Source organism: Mycteria americana, chromosome 2 (genome assembly GCF_035582795.1).
Source record: "Mycteria americana isolate JAX WOST 10 ecotype Jacksonville Zoo and Gardens chromosome 2, USCA_MyAme_1.0, whole genome shotgun sequence".
In the NCBI taxonomy this organism is placed as follows: domain Eukaryota; kingdom Metazoa; phylum Chordata; class Aves; order Ciconiiformes; family Ciconiidae; genus Mycteria; species Mycteria americana.
The window spans coordinates 6,425,406-6,442,424 of NC_134366.1; positions in this window are offsets into that span (position 1 = coordinate 6,425,406).

Sequence of the window (17,019 nt, forward strand, 5' to 3'; positions counted from 1 at the left end):
CTTGAAATCTGGCCCTTACTCTTGATTTTAGGAATAGTTTTGATATTGGTGCACATGCCTCTGGGGAAAGATTGACCCCCCCTAATATGTGAGGAAGAAGGAACGATGGGTGGTGGGTTTGTTGTGGACAGCAGGTTCACCCTTGTGTGTCTGCCCCTGCCTGAATGGAGGATGTTCTCTTGCTGCCTGTGAGGAGTGAGACCTACAGCCACATCCAGGCAGCTTTAGTCCATCTATACCGCGTGAAGATCTGAACTCATGTCTGCATTAGCAGTATAAAAAACTGGAAGCCTGCTTGCACTGTCCACTTCTGTCTGTTATTTACTGCTCTGGTGTTTAAAGGCTCTACAGGCTTAAAGCAGACAAGGAAAAAAAATCATCCAGCAAACTACTGCACAGGATGAATGTAATCAGCCCAATAAACCACTTTCATGCTACCCATGGGCAGAAGGCTGGATGCTGATCCTCTCTACAGGAGTCCTCAGGTTTCTGTGCAACAAAACTGCCTAAAGTCTGTTTGGAGAAACAAGGGGAAAAGGGTTATCACCCTCCCTCCTTCTGCTTTTCAGACTGTGAGTGCTCCAGGGCAGGACCTGCTTGGTTTTTTGTACAGTGGCTCAAAGGGCACTGGAGCTTTGCTGCTCCTTGCAGGGGCAGCACCGTGACTGCTAGGTTAGCATGGACTGGTTTATGTTTTGCTCTGTCCTTTCCGTGCCCTGATTCAACATCAAACAGGAATCAATCCTGTAGCAAGCACAGGCATGGTTTCTTAATATTGCCCTATGTGATGGACAGATCCTGTAGCCAGCAGGGCATCGTGACTCGCCCTGGCCTTGGAGGGTGCAGAGGATGCCCAGCATCGTGCCAGGATCAGAGCTGGCCCCAGCGCGGGGCCAGCCTGACCCGATTCACCTCCCTGCTCCGGCAAGGAAGGTGTTGCTGGCACTGTGGGGGAGCAGAGACAGCGGGGAGGAGGGGGAGACGGGGGGAAACATGCACATCGGCATCTCTGCAAATGAGGGCAGCCACGGACAGAGCCTGCTGGTAGTCAGAAAAAAAGGAAGGGAAGATGGAGAGAGGGAAGAAATGGAAGAAGATTTCTTCCAGGAACAAAACCTGTAAATGAGAAAGATGCTCTTCCCCAGAAGCCGTTTTTTTGTCAGCGTGCAGGAGGCACGAGCTCTCTCCTTCTCATGCAGGTGTTTAGTGAGTCTTATGGCTCACACAACAGCTTTAGGCTTGTGGCTCTTCCAGCTCTCCTCCTTTTTCTCCCTAAAGTGCCCTCCACGCTCAGCTTTTCGTTCTTTGCTTCTCCGGCTCTAATTATCTTTTCTCTCCTGCTGCTTCTGATGAATTGCTCCATTTTTTCATATCTTTGGGGCCCCGCTGCTTCTTGGGGAGCTAGGCTAGAGAGTTATATTTCTCATCCCTCTCAGTCATTACGAAAGACAATCCTCTCAGATGAGGACATTCATTAAACTGATTTGGGATGCTTGGTCTATCTTCACTGTGTGTGTTTGTATTAGTGTGGAGAAAATAATTAAAATGCACAGGAAGTGTAGGCTGGAATAATAAGAAAGGCTGGCCCTAACCTTAGGAAATTTGGGGGCAGGGTACCCATTTGTTTTTTAATAGGTGTCTCCATCACTGCAATCGTAAAACATATTTGAGTGTTTTCTTCTCCTTTACTCTAGCGTCTTTGCGTGTCGGGGTGTGTGAAAGACGCAGGCGATGAGACCCTGGCACTCACAACTGCATCCCCCCAAGTCCTGAGGTCACCATAAGACCTTGACATTTAACAAATCATTAATGCAGATATGGTGGGGGAAGGAAGAATGCTTATTTGCCCTATGAATTTGGACCTCTTTAAGGGTCCCAGATCCCAGCTTCTCTCCATAGCCAGACAAAATAAAAAATTATTTCCAACATAAAAGCTGAGACAAACCTGATTCCAGAAGATGGGAGTTTAAGGGAGAAAAATATGGAGCATATGAAACACACAGAGATGACAGTGCCAGGAGTGGCTTTTTATTCTGCTGGTGGAGTAGGCAAGCAATCCCAGAGATACACCCTGCAGTGAATAAGCACGAGAATAGGGTGGTTTCAGTGGGGACATTGGCATAGGTCTGGGGACCATGAAATCTCACCTCTGCCACAACCTCTCTGAGTCGGGATCAAGCCACCTCCTCTCTCTATTGCTCATCCCCAGTAAAATCTGTTATCACTCTTACTTTTTTCCTTATTCATATATTGGCCTTGAAGTGCCTTGGGGCAAGGATGGCTTTTGTGGTGGGCAGCATCTAATGCACGGCAGCCCCAAATGAGGTTTGAATGGTGCTGGTGCCACTACCAGGCTATGGGAAAACCTGGTTTATTCAGATGCCGCTGAGGTCTCTTCTTGCCCATGGAGATGAAATGGCAACAGCTTGCACAAGCCAAAGGGAGGCTCACAGGACCCAGAAGAAGCAGGGCACAATTAGTATGGCCTGACTCCATGCTAATGCGCCTAATTGGCTCTGCGCTCGGTGTCCGTGGGTGAGCAGCCCTGCGGGCATGTGTCTAGCAGAAGAATCGGGTTCACTTCAAGGCTTTGCAAATAAATGGGCTGCCTTGGGCTGAGCTACACTGAGATACCAAGCCAGGGAAATCTGGGATACCCTGTAGAGATTCACAACTGGCTGAAGACCAACCATAAACAGGACTGTACTGGCTAGGACCTCACCAGTTCCTACAGCCTCCCTCCTGCCGTGGTCTCTGGAGGGATTTTCCATCAGGCCAGCATTGCTGGTTCCCTCCCTTTGCAGCATCCTCATGCCAGGTCCCAGCTGGGGCCAGCGGGTAGCATCTCACAGCACAGGAGAGGCACATGCAGATACCACAGAAGGGTGGTGTAAAATGAGTCAGAAAGAGCAAGTTTCATGCTCTGTGTGACCTGGTGCACTTTATGTCAGCCCTCTGGCTGGGTCAGCCTTGCTGAGGACGTCACAGCAGTGGGATATCCCTGCATGCATGTGCTCCCCATGTGTCTCGAATAACAACAGTGGATTTTGAGAGTGGGATTCAGTTGCCTTTAGGCGGATGTCTGGATCTGGGGCTGCTGTCCTTGCTCCTCAGTGGAGACTCGGTCAGTGGTGTCCAGGGTTCACCTCTTCCTAAAGGAGATATCTCCAGTGGGGCAAATGGATAACTCACTGTAAATGCTTCTCGCTCTGCATTGCCTATCAAGGGAGCAGGAATGGCTGGCTCAGGTGGAGACATGCAAACTGCAGGTATCTAAATTTAAGTTGCCTAACATGAAAGGCGAGATACTGGGGTCTGGGATGGCAAGGCTGGGGGTGCAGGTCAGTAACAGCAACCCGTCAGCAGGCAGACAGGAGGGTTTTCGTTCGAGAACAGTGCAACATGCACAATTCCTGCTCCAGCTCCCTGCACTGAGAGAGAAAATGCGTGAGAGTGTGTGTGTGTGTGTGTGTGTGTGTGCGCACAGTGTGGGTGTGAGAGAGACAGAGATACGCAGGGAGAGGGAGGGTGGGAAGCAGGAAGAGATGATTTAGTACCACTCGCAAGGTATGTCCTGTTCTTGCCTCCTCTCCAAGGTCTTGGCACCAGTACATTTCTCTGCAGAGAAGCCAGAGGTGTGTTCCTCCAAAGTGATACTCTATCAAACAGGAAAGCCATTTACTTTCTGCTGGCTCTGCAGATTTTCAGTGCCTGCAACTGCAGACCTAAAAGTTTATCTTACCGGAGGAATTTATATGGGGTTGTAAGATGGGCTGGTATTATATGGCTCTAAGTAGTTACATGAAGCCTCTGTGGGCTAATAAAATGGTATTAATTGTATTGCTAAGGTTGCATTTTAAACATTAAATTATGGATGGCTTGATAGGATCGTGAAAGCCAGCATCTTGACATGACCTAACCATTATCTATGGAAATGGCTAAAATGCCTTTTTACAGTGTACTCTGGGTGATTTAACTCTTTGAGGTGACACCACATTAAATTATTTCCTCAGGCAGAGGGAGAGCAGTGAGGGCTTCTCCTTTCTCCTTCCCCTTCTCCAGCATCCCTGCTCTCTTCCCGTGCTGTTTCTGAGCTGCTCTTAACCTCCCCAGCTTACTTTAGCCTAGAAATAGCAAATGGGGGGACAAGCCCAGATCACATACCATTCCCCACCTTGTCCCGTGCATCTCTGATGGTGCAAAAGAGAGGACCCTGCCAGGCACAGGGAAAAGTGGCAGCAGGAGGTGTGGGATTGCAGGGGGAAGCTCGGAGGAAGCCGGGACACAGTGGGAGTGGGTACGGTGCCCTGGAGCGGTCCCTGCCCAACTCTGCCCCCAGCCCAAGGAAGAAATCAGAGAGGGAATGCACAGGCCCCTGTTAATCTAATTAAAGGGGTCAGCCCTAAAGGCCAATTACAACACAGCCAGTGTCAACAGCAGTTCTTCCCTCGCTGGCTGTTTTAGGGGCAGGGGGCAGGGCAGGCAGCGGAGCCTTTCGGGGCTGGGAACGACATGTGCTGCCAAGGAGGAAGCACAAATAAGAAGTTAGTGGTATTGCCTTTTTTTTTTTTTTTTTAAAGAGATTGCCGGATTCATCACTGGAGGTGACTAGCTAAAGAGCAGATGGACATGCCTGCCGTGTTGGGTGAGTCCCACCCGCGGTGCCCCCCTCCCCTGTGTTACCCACCCTGATATTTTCCTGTGTGACTCCTGCAGCAGACGAGGCACAGTGTCCCCACGGGCTCTGCGGTGGGAGCCTGGCCGGTGGCACGCTCCCAGCGCAGCAGTGAGGGCCCCTGACTCGCACCCCCAGCTGTGCAAGGTACAGCTGGCTGGTGGGGCGGCCGCGTGGGACCCCGCCGTGCCTGGCATCCCACGACTGATGCGTGAGACTTGGCAGCTTGGTGTTTTCAAAGCTGCAGCTCTGATGTGTCCCTGCTGACCCCGGTAGAGCAGCCGGCACGCTGGTCCTGCTCCCGGCTCCTGAGCTGCTCAGAGCCGCAGCTGGAGACCAAACCTCACGGGGGTTTTAGGAGAAGCCCTTGGCTCACCCCAGGACTGATGGACTCAAGCTGAGGGAGACGTTAAACATAGAGGAGAGGAGAATTATACTTTCTGCCACCGTCCCCTCCAGTCCCTGTGCAACACTGCCCTGGGTTCAGCGGGGTCTCCGCTAGGATGGAGTGCCCCATGCCCGTTCGGTTTTGTCCCACAAGCCATGGGACCTCCTGCCCTATTGCCTTTCCACCGAGGAAAACATCTGTGCATGGGCAGACATGGAAATGAAATGCAAATCTCTGCTGCCAACGGCTCACATAGCACACCCGTCCTCTGCTCACCGTGGCAGAGTGAAAACCCCCGTTGTGGCCTTTAGGAATCAGACGAAATAGGTAAAGGGCTAAAGCTTGTGGTCTGGTGACCTTGAATTTTTATACTAATAAAGCTACTTGATGGGGTTTTTATCAAAAGGAAAAAAATCCTTTCATAGGTTGCTGTCCCCTGATAGCATTTTGACATTAGAGACCCATCATGCCTCTTGTATTATGGAGTGCTAATTTATCTTAGAAGCCAGTAGCAGCTGCTCATGTTACAAGTGGGAATTTCTTCCCTTTGTTTTCCTCGATGTTACTCTCCTGAACTTTGGTTCAAGGGTTGATTTAAGTGGATCTGCATTACAGACTGAGGAGATATTTCCAGTGAGTGAAATGACTAAACGTGGCATGTTTAATGTCTTCAGTGGATCAAGCTCACCAGTCTTTTCTGGCCACTGTAATAAGCCCTGCTTTGTAGAGCTTACAATCTGAGGGCTGGGTTTACGTGGTACAAAGTGTACCCAAGGGAGCTACGCTGATGCAAAATATATATAAGAATCTCATCATGTTTATGTTCCCCGCAGCCCTCAAAGACCCCTGTTACAAAGCAGCTGCCCTGGGAAGCCAAACTGTTACACAAATCAGCCCAGAATAGAAGAGCCCAGAACTGGAGGCCGAGTGCCCAACAAAGCCAATAATAACCTGAATATGAAGAGGAAAAAGAAACACTGCCACAAAAGCCCAGAGGATGATTTATGGGAGGTGTTTGGTAATAATGTCTAAACTTGATTTAAAAGTTTGAGGGCTGAGGTTTCCTGGGAAACGTCTCTTCTTAAGGCATAGAGGAGCCATCCAGATGCCGGTGAGATGGAAGAAGGTGACTACATATACAGAAAAATCAAGTGTGTCCTTAAGGCAGCTCGACTCTCCTGCATGACTTACAAAATAGTTTGTTAAGCTCTGAGCTGACCTCCTTCCTCAAGAAAAACATAGATCCTTCATTCAGCCTGAAATCCTCTGTTGGGTGTCTGGGACCAGCAGCCCCTTGGTGAACAGGCCCAGGAGCTGTGGGTTTGGGGGTCTGGATGCCCGGTTTGACTCAGGGACGATGCCCTCTCTGGGACGGTGCTCCTGAGGGAAGAGAGCTGGCGACAGCAGTGCCATGCTAGCTGGTCCATCACGTCGTCTATGCAGAAGCTGCAAGGCTGGTCTGAGACGAGCCAGCTGGCCCTCCTGTTTGGGCAAGCGGTGCATGACTGAAGCCTGGTCCATGCCCAGGCTCTGCTGGTCCATGCAGTCTGGATACGCAGAAGCGAGCCAGCTGGCTCTGGGAACACCACCGTGGGCTGAAGCACAGCTCCTAAAGGCAGAGAAATGCAACCCGAGGAGGCTGAATCCCTCCTTGACCTGCATGTTGTTGGAGAGCAAGGGTCAATTCCTCCAGAGGTAATGGGAGCTTCTTGCCCTCTTCCTGCTGCCGCATCCCAAAGAGATGAAAGGCAAACCTCTGGCAAAAATTACGGCGGAGCGTGGCCTGAGTTTTCCTAGGAAGCTTTGGAGTCTGTTCCTTGCTGAGAGGGGGTTGCTACAATCCTACGTGAACCATAACACCAAGGCAGCATCTGCACAAAGCGCTGAGAAGTGAAACTATCACTCCCCACCCAGCTTTCTTCCCCAGTTCCCAGGCTGACAGAGAGGGCTTGGCTCATCTTTACAGCCGCAGCCTCCTTCTGTTCTCAAGGTCTGCTCACCCTCCTGGCTTTCTGTTTGTTCTTCAGACCACCAGGACAGAGACACATGCAAAGCTAGCCCTGCCCTGGCTCTGCAGCGGTGGTCTCCATCTCCCTTTGACAGAGGTTTGCGACCTTAAGAGCAATCCAGGATTTCCTGCTACCGTTTGCTTTTTCTGCACAGGCCTTCTGTGATTTGCTCAGGAACCCCAGCAGGTATCCATCAAGGCTATGTCCTTTCCAGCTGGCATTTGCTGGGTGCTTCTGCTGGTTGCTGGTGGTCTATTAGTCACTCCCCCCGGCAGATTCACAAAGAGATGATCTGCTTCTTGGCCTTTTAGCAATAGTCAGTTCATGCCTTTTTCTGACTCACTGCCTCAATACCTCCTCTTCAGATGGTGGCTTGTAATACCTTTATGGAGGGTTGGTATTGATGAGCAATTGTGTGACTACATGTGTTGTGCCTGTGTGTCTTAGTACACCACTGCTAGTACACAGCTAGTGACAACAAGCGGAGATCGCTCCTGTTGATGGGTGACCATCTAAAGATTTAGGAGGTTGGTTTGGAGCAGCATCTGAGAGTTCAGATGCTTCTCTGAAGCTTAGCCAAACCCCTTTGGCCTGGAAACTGAGCTGGGAAATATAATGAGATTAGGCTGTCTAGTGAGATTTACGGCTCATCCTTCTTCCAGCTGGGTCAAAAATACCACAAGTGCAGCCTCTTGAGAGTGCATCAGTGCCTCTGCTCTCAGACAAAGTCAGGGAGGGGAGGACAGGTGGGGTTTCCTTTCAAGTCAGTGGTTGATTATTAGTTTGGGGGAAGTTCAGCTTGTGCTCCAGGCCCGTTTGTAGCTGAGGCCATCTGCGTGTTGATCGCACACCCTGGGGATGGGACTCACCCTGACCCTGATGATGAAGGCAACGCTTGGCGGGGGGCTGCAGATCCTGGGGACACTGCCCTAGTCCTGCTGCTTATCCACATTATTTGCAAGCCTGGTTCACAAGCTCCTTATGGAAACCAGATTTTGCTTCCAGCCTCCAAGGGCTTTCCTCACTGCTTTGCCCGCTGTGCTTCCAGCTTGGATAAAGCAGCGGTGCAATGTGGGGATCCTCCACTGCTGCCACTGGCAACTTCCACCCTCTTTCTGTTCCTGCTTAAAAAGCTGGGTTAGCGAAGACCTGCTATTTTAAAACTGGCTCCTTCAGACTGACCTGAGCTAGGGCTCCATGGCATGAGCAGCACAGCTACCAGAGAGAAGGCTGTCAGTGACAGAGGACTGGGTAAAGGCATCTCAGCTGGTCCAGCTAGTGCCAGAGAAGGGCATATATCCATGCCCTAAGCCTTCTCAGGCCATACAATGGGGTACCTTTCAGGACATTTGCATCAAGACACAATCTCTGTCGCTGTGAATCAAATCATATGTTGGGAATTGTGAAGAAGTGGAGAACAAAGTGGAAAATGTCATTATACTGCTACAAATGTCTCTGGTGCATCCACATAGGCTCATTGGATGATTCAGGTTGGAAGGGACCTTAGGATGTTGTTGTCAGCAGTATGTGCCTCTTTGGTCCCACAATGCCAAAAGGAAATAGGATATTTGGGAAAGATACATGGAAAGTAACAAGGCTGGCTGAAGGTCTGGAAGGAGAGATTCTCCAGTTTGGAAAAGAAATGGCCAAGGAGAGATACAAGAGAAGTCTAGAGAATTCCTGAGGGACAACTGACTGCTCGTTGTCTTGTATTATAGAAGAATTAGGGGCATTGAACAAAATTAGAAGCTGGTAGGTTCAAAAGCTACATCCTCCCACTGTCCCAGTCTGGGGTGTGGGTGCAGCCATACCCTCCGAGGCATGATATGACCAGCTGTGAAGCTCATGGTGTGCCACCAAGCTGACCTTCATGCTCAGCTGAAGAGGATGCCACGGGGTCACCATGGCTTTCACACATGGCTGCTTTTTCAACCCCTGTGTTGAAGACTTTTGAGTACTGTTATATAATTGTACCAGTGAAACTACTATTTAATTACAAAACAAGCTAATAACCACTGAAGTCGGCAAGTGCTGGCAGCTGCTATGTATCGAGAGTATCAGTCATCATCACAGCCCATGGGTATACCTAGGAAATTCAATCACATCCCTTTCCAGCGGTCCCAGAAACCCAGTCCTCATTGCTCTCCAATTTTTTTTTAAGTTCATAGTGCCCTGAGCAGGAGTGACACTGAAAACTACTTTTCTGCCAGCGTCTGTCTTGTAGGGCGAATTTGCTGGTGTCCAGTGAGATATAAACCCCAAATGCAGCTTCTCCTGGTGGGTGGTGCTGGATTCTCTAGTGGCTAGTAAGAGATGAACTCAGTATTGTCACCTTTACCCAGGTACTTATTCTTAGGACTGATGGGGGTCTACTGATGGGCTTAAACTTGGTTCAGAGAGAGTCAGACATAGAGAATGTGCACAAGCTGCATTTCCTGAAGAAAGCAGTGGAGAAACCCTTCATTTTGCACAAACTCTCCTTTTGGGCTTTGCAAGCATTTTCTCTTCTCCCGTTAACTGGATAACACAAGCTGCTCATCACCTGCTCTCCTTGTCAGGACTGGTACTAGCATGACTTATAGTGCAATGCTTTACAGCCACAAGAGCATCTGAATTACTGATCATTCACTTTTATAGTGTACTGTGGGAGGAGGAAGCTTTTCTCCTTACAAACAATCATTTCTCTTAATAAGCACACCATGCAGCAGCTTGAGGGAGTGGAGGCCACACATCCATCCTGGTGTGGGACAAGCTCATGCCAGTGTCATCCCAATTTTGGTGGCTGGGACACAAAGTTATGTAAATTCCCCATCACAGTGGGTTTCCACAGTCTCCCCTTCCAGCCTTCAGCAGGGAGACAGAGAGATATGAGACAAAAAAGTCCTTTTCTTAGCTATTCTGGATTCTGTGCATATTTTGCCCTACCCCCTTTATTTTGTTTTTCTTTTCTTTTTCTTTTTTTCTTTTCTTTTTTTTTAATTATTTACTAAAGCAAAGCAGCCGAACTGCTATGGAATTACACTTTTTTTTCCTGGAAGAAGCACCCCCCAAACTCAAACCAGCCTTATTCTAACTTTTTTCAATGAAACACTTTTAATTTTTCAGCTCGGCGCAGCTTTCCACTTCACAATATATTTTGCTTCCAGATTTCTTAATGGGATTTTTTCTAAACAGCGCTCAAAATCAAAAGCACTTCTTTTGTCTCCAAACAGCATTTTTAAAATTCTCAATTCATGAAAAATCTCCCAACTTTTGGCTTGCACAGCACAATGAAAGGAAGCATTTAGAAGTTTTGAACTTGCCGTCAGCCGGCAAAACCGGGTGCGTGAGCAGCTGCAGCTATCGAGAGCCTCTTCAGCAGCTGTGAGCAAGAGCTGCAAGTCAGCTCTGTCCACATCTGCCATCACATAGTAGTATTTTGGCCACTTAAAGGAAGTTTTAGCTTTCTTGTGTTCTGCAGATTGTCCTCATCTGGGTGCAGTGAATCTCATGGCCGGACCAGGCCTTTTGCAGATGGACCGGAGCGGGTCCTCAGCTGCCCGACCTCACCTGAGCCTCTGTCTGTGCATGCAGGGATGTTGGTGACCCCAGCAAACATCCCTTGGCCCAAAGCTCCTGTTCGTGGGGCAGATGGTCCCCATGCACCTGGGTCCCTCCATGGGCCAGCCTGGCGGGGAGGATGTGGGAAGCACAGCTGTGGAGGGGCGGCATTGCCATATCCGAACAGCTGGAAGCATCCATGCCCCCTTTGCTATTTCTTTCCCTCCCTCTTTCTCTCCATTTATTTACTTCTCTTCCGCTCTCCCTTTCTTTTTCTTCCTGTCTTTCTTTTTCTCCTGCTTTCCTTCTATTTATCTTTCTTTTTATTTTTCTCTTTCTCTTTCTTTTTAAATTTCTTTCTCTTTTTCTCTTTCTCTTTTCCTTTCTCTCCTTCACTTTCTTTCTTTTCCTTTTTATCTTTCTCTCTTTCTTTTTCTTTTCCTTTGTCTCCTTTTTTACTTTTCTTCCTCTTTTTCTTTCCATTTTTCTTTTTTGTCTGTCTCTTTCTTTTTTCCCTCTCTCTTTTTATCTTTCTTGCTTTCTCTCCTTTTCCTCCTTCTTTGTGTGTCATTCTCTCTCCCTTTCTCTCTCTTTTCCTGTCTTTTTTCCTTCTCCTCCCTCCCCCTTCTTTATCTCCCTCCACATCCCCTTTTGGCTGTACTCCCCAGTGCTCTCGCCGGGATGCTGCTGTCTTTGCAGCCATCCCCGAGGCATTGCGGAGCTGTGGACGGGCCCCTGGGCTGGCTGCGCCTCAGAGCTCATTTGCAAGCAGCAGGGTGCTTTAATCGAGGATTTCCCACCACCACCACGACTCCCATCCTTGTGGGAGCACAAGGAGAGCAGTGATGTGAGAAGGAAGAAATTATCCCAGGGGCTGAACCACCTCTCCAATTGTCACCTTCTTGGGAGACTGGCCTTGTCCCAGAGCAAATCCCCTTCCTCCCCGCTCTGGCTGGGGGGGATTGCCTTGCAGCTGTCCTTGCCCTGGCAGCCCCTTCCCCAGCAGGTCCACCCCATCACCAGCTCTCGCTCTGGCCGGTGCGTTCAGGGCACGGAGGTGTTTTGGGCTCGTGAGGTGCAAACAACCATCTGAATCCTTCTGTGATGGCTTGGAAGGCGGCTGGAGGACTAATTTAATATAGCCTGGTCTCAGTTCTTTTAATTATGTCTTTATAGTCTTTTAATTAGCCAGAATCCTACTAATTTAAACCACTCTTGTTCGGAGAGACTTCTGCTGAGCAGCTGTTCTCACTCAGAGCTTTCTCTGGGTTAGGAAGAGGAGCCTGGGATGTTTGCTTCTCCCCTTCAGGCTGTTTTTCTTATTTTGCTGCATCAGCAAAAAGGTTGCAGAACAGAAATGGTTCCTCTGAGATAGAGGAACGTGACTTACAAATAATTATTTGTGTCTGGAACCTGTTTACAGGGTTCAGACAATAAAGAAAACCAAACCCACGGTGTTTTCCTTTCCGTATGATACCACTCCGGTTTTCCTTCAAACAAGGCAGAGACTAGAAACTTTGAGGACCAGGATGACAAGCTCATCTGAAAGGCAGGGCTCATCCAAGATAAGAAAGGTCCTGGCAGCCAGGCTAACTTCCAGGGAAAGCAATTGGAAAGCGGGCTCCAGGAATTGCTATTTTATGCCCATTGCATGCCAGATCTCTGGCTGCAAACTAGGCCTGTGCTAGGTGCTGTGCAGTCCCGAGAAAAAAAGGGGGTTCCCTGGGGCACAGCACAAATTAAGACACCAGCCCAGAGGTTCACAGGGGACACATGAGCTTCTTCATCTCCATTTCCCAAGAGGTCTTGAGCACAGGTCTCCTCTGAGGTGGCACTGAATCCCCTTTGTCACTGAGCTCCAGGGAAAAAAAAAGATTTGCAAAAAATGTAGCTTTCTACATCACCATCAGCTGGTGCTTCCAGCAGTGGTGGAAGGTGCAGGGCTTGGGACCACAGGGCTGCTCCTCGGCTGCTGGCGGCACCCGTTACCTTCCTGTGGCTCAGCTCCGCTCTCGGCAAATGCAGGGTGTTGTCCCGCTTCAGATTTTAACAGGCAAAAAAAAAAAAAAAAAAAACAAAAAAGAAAGGCTGTGCAACAGCTGTGAGGGATTATCAGTGTGTACCATGCTGTCCTGCTCTGCAAGAATAAAGTATGCTTTAAAGTTCAGGGTAGGCATTATTGATTGAGCTTAATTGCTTATGTCCCATCCTAGGCAAGGGCTGCAGTGTGCCAGGAGTAATACAAACACACACAGAGGACGATCCCTGCTAAAAAAGGCCTGCCATCAAAGTGCAAGGCAAGGGACGGCAAGTGGGAGCCAGCCTGTTTTTCTTCTTTAATAATTCCTCCAAAGCATTAGTCTTTTGAAAGCAAATACTGAGGATGGTCCAGGGAATTGAAATCCATCACAGCAAGGCACGCAGACAGCTTTGCTCTTGCTGCAAGTCAGGAGGGAGGTGGGAAGAAAAAGGAGAGCCGAGGGGGAAAAGCGTCACCGTCGTGTGGCTCATTATCATGACTGTTTTGGTTGCTGTCTAAGTTTATAATCCAGGCTCCATGGTACTATAAGAGCTCATTAATTTGGAGTCTGCATTGGTGAGTCAAACGCAATTAAGAATAATCAAAGAAATGTCATCGCAAAATACACTTCATGGATTTCTTTTCAAAGTTATAGTATCACTGTAATTATTTGTGGTATAAATTCGTAGCGCTTCTCTAAACAGAATGTGGTCATTCTTGCAGAAAGACAAACCCTTTGTAGTAGGAGAGCTGGCTCCAAACACCGCTGCGAGCACTCGGCTGGTTGCTGCCAGTGTTTTACAATTAGGAGGTGGTTTAGCAAAGTGCAGATAAGGACCAGGCTGGTTTTTGCACACAAGAAAAATAAGTGACCTGTGCAACTCAGTGCCAGCTGTCATGAGGTTACAGAGTGCCGCTGGACCCAAGTATAGACAAATTCATGGGTGATAAGAGTGCAGCAGTGGCTCTTGAACATACTGGTCTGGACACAGACTTGGTGTAGGACATCTCTAAACTGGTGTTTGTTGGGTGATAACTCAATGGATGAGACACTTCTTATGTATTATACCTTTTCCTAAGCAGCCCCTCACCCAAGCGGCGGGGTATTCGCCTACAGAAATCAATATCCAGACCCAGGTCCGACAGTGGAGGTGGAGGGGGAGCCGAGAAATCGGTGCTTTGCTGTATGGCTAACAGCAACCACAGCACGAGGGGCGGTGGGAAAGGGGACAGACCTCCCCTCCCTTAACCTCGCTGTGAGCCAACCTCTGTGTACACTAGGAAGCAGCCCAGATCATAGAGCTGGGGCACAGACAGGTGGAAAAGAGTACTCAGAAACTTTCCACTGACCCTCTTTTTCAAGGGATGATTACTCCTTTGACTAAGCGTCTGTCTGCTTGCCAAAACAGTTGAGAAACCAGATACTTCATGCTGCAGTACAACCTGTTCCTGTTTGGTGGTGTTGAGATGTTTTTTGGAATAATTTTCTTCTAATTTCCACCTGCTTTCAGCCAAAGCATGATTAAATCTAATTTTCCTTTGAGGAGGGGAAGGAATATATTTTTGATTATGCTAAAGACCCCTGGAGCTGTAAGAAAGGACTTGTCACCCTGAGAAATATGTGCTTTGCGCGGTGAGCTCCACTGAAGGACGCTGAGCACGGGGCTGAAGGAGGGGTGTCCCTTGTCTTATAGCATGGCTGGCAGTAAAACACGTGCGAACCTGTGACTGTGCACTCTGTGTTGGTTAAGTCCATTAAGCAACTCGGCCAATCTAAAAATGCAATACGTGCCTTAGTGTCAGATGAAGCACAACTTTCTCTGTTCATCCACGATAGGGGTCGGTGGAAGCCGGTGCTACAAGCAGCCTTGGCTATTTGCTGCCCACCAAGGCTGGGATTTTCAGTGAGGCCAAGGAGAGTTAGAAGCCCATGTAGAAACAGATGTCTGCCTCATGTTGACCTCTCTGCTTGAAAAGGTGCCCCTTTTTCTTGGGTGGGCTGAATTTTGCCAGCTGCTGTCATCAGTCAAGTTTACAGCCTTTGCTGAAGTTTGAGGTGGCCAGGGAGGTGGCAACAAAAGTGTCCCGTCAAGCACCGGGTGGAAAGATTCACACCTCCGTGATGGTGTTGTGTTTTCTCAGGTCTTTTGCTGGTGCATCCTTCAAATTCCTCACGAAAGTGTGAGTCTGCCTGCAGGAGGGAAATATGTGCAAAGGGATTTAACTGATTGCCACCCATTAATTGTCCCATAGTGATGGCCAAAAGCCTCAGAGATGATTCCTATTATTACTAGTACTTCTAATCATCATAATGATTCTGTGTGTTATAGTAGTACCTGAGGTGTAACAGTCTCCATTGATTGCTACATTTGATGATCACCATGCCCTGGTCAGCATCCAGTCTGATCTAGAAAAAACAGTGATGCTATAATCCTAAAACCAAAACTAAAGCTTTGGTAGGGATTTCTCCGAGTCAACCTGAAACTAAAGCACCAGCTGAGCAAACCTCCTCCCAGCCAGAATCAAAGCCCCTTCCTCAGTCAGCCACTAACTTTTTATTGCCTTTATTTGCATTTCTTTCCCACCACATCAGTCATCCCCAGGGTGCCCAGTGTTTCTTGCTGCGACCTGTAGAGGGAACTGTGCAATATAGCAAAACGGTCCAAAACAGTCTGGTGTGTCCCCTTCCAGGAAAGGCTGTTCCTCACCCGTCCCCTCCATCCTTAAGCAGACCTCACATTTTCCATTCGTATCAGTTGATCTCAGGTGATCTGGGATCAGACCAGGCTTCCTGTGCAAGGCGAGGTGCACACACGCCAGCTGTGGGCAGCAACCAGAAGATGCAAAACACCATGCAATCCCATTTTCTTTTTCCTTTGGTTTTTTGTTTTTTTTTTTTCCTTTAAATGAAAAACAGCTAGTTGGAGGAATTTGTCTATTATTTTGACTCATGGTTTCTCAGTTTTTGGGGGCTGCCAGTAACAAGTTAGGAAAGGGCTGTTTCAACCCAGGATAGAAGTGGCCAGACTTCCCGGGCCCCCGGCCAAGAGTGAGCAGAGCCCAGTGTTTCTGGAGAGAGCACCAGGCTCAACACTACAGCTGTGGTTTGGGTTGTGTTTTACTGTCTCTCATGACACTGAAATAAAATGACTCAGGAGGCCCTGGAGCCAGACAAACCTTCCTTGCCCCATGGCTGAGTTGCAAAGCAGAGTCAGCGCCATGGCAAAGCGAGCCCACTCCCCTCCATCCAAGGCAGGGTTGTCGTGCTCCTTGCTGGAGGTGACAGTTCAAGACCACTCAGCAAAAGCCTGGCAAAATAAAAAACCACCCTGACCATGCAAATGTGTCCATCTCTTCCCATCAGCCCAGCACAGAGCTTGGGGTTTCTTGCTCCTGCCCGGCAAGGCAAGGGGCCAGGCAGACTTTCTTAGTCATCGCTAGCTCTGCAGATATCTTCTGATCGCACGAGGCATCAATTCTGTCAAACTTCAGTTTTGCTGATGTGGCAAAGTACCGCCTGACTCAAAACCCCTTGAAAGCAGCAGAAAGATCTGGCTGAGGCTGGAAAAGCCAGTGGTTTGAATCTACTTTTCTCCTGACACTGGTACTATGAAGGAAATGAGACCAAAGCTGGAAGTGACTGATGCTGAGGTCTGCAGATGCCCAATCCCTCCCCTGGGATTTCTCCCCCCAGAGAAGTTCCTGCGTCTTCAGGAAATGCAAATCTCCTTGGAATGGGATAATATGTTGTTGTGATGGATGAATATCCCCTAGCCTGCATTTCTCTTCATTTCCCTGGAAAAACACAACAAAATACCAAACAAGCAAACAAACAAAAAGCTGTAAATATTTATTTGGTGGCATCTACAAGATTAAAAAGGAATTGAACTGAGTTTTAAGACCTGCAATTTTTAACATTACTTGGAGGACTGCAGCCTTGAACACCCTGGGTTCACTCTCTGCCCTACAAGATATAGCAATGCAGAGGTGTCCCCCCCCCCTTTTTTTTTTTCCCCCCTAAGCCAATCAACCTGCAAAGGTAGGGAACAAATCACCACAGCCTTGCTGAGATCTTTAACTTTACTCATCAGGCCCATCCCTGTCTGTTCAGTGGAGAGAAAAGCCCATCCTGTGCCATGACGGCACCACTCTCTCGCAAGGACCTTCTCCAGATCTTCACCCCATCCCATGGAGCAGTGACGGTTCTTTCACATTTACATCCATGGGACCCTCGTGGTGGTGGGACATGGTTTGAATTTGGCAGGTGAATCGCAGCCAGCCACACACTAAGAAGAGTCTTCACAGACTGTTGTGACGACTTTTATCCAGCCCATTTTCAGGGCAGAAGCAGGAGTGAAGTGTCAGTCTTTCCCCCTGCTCTTTACCT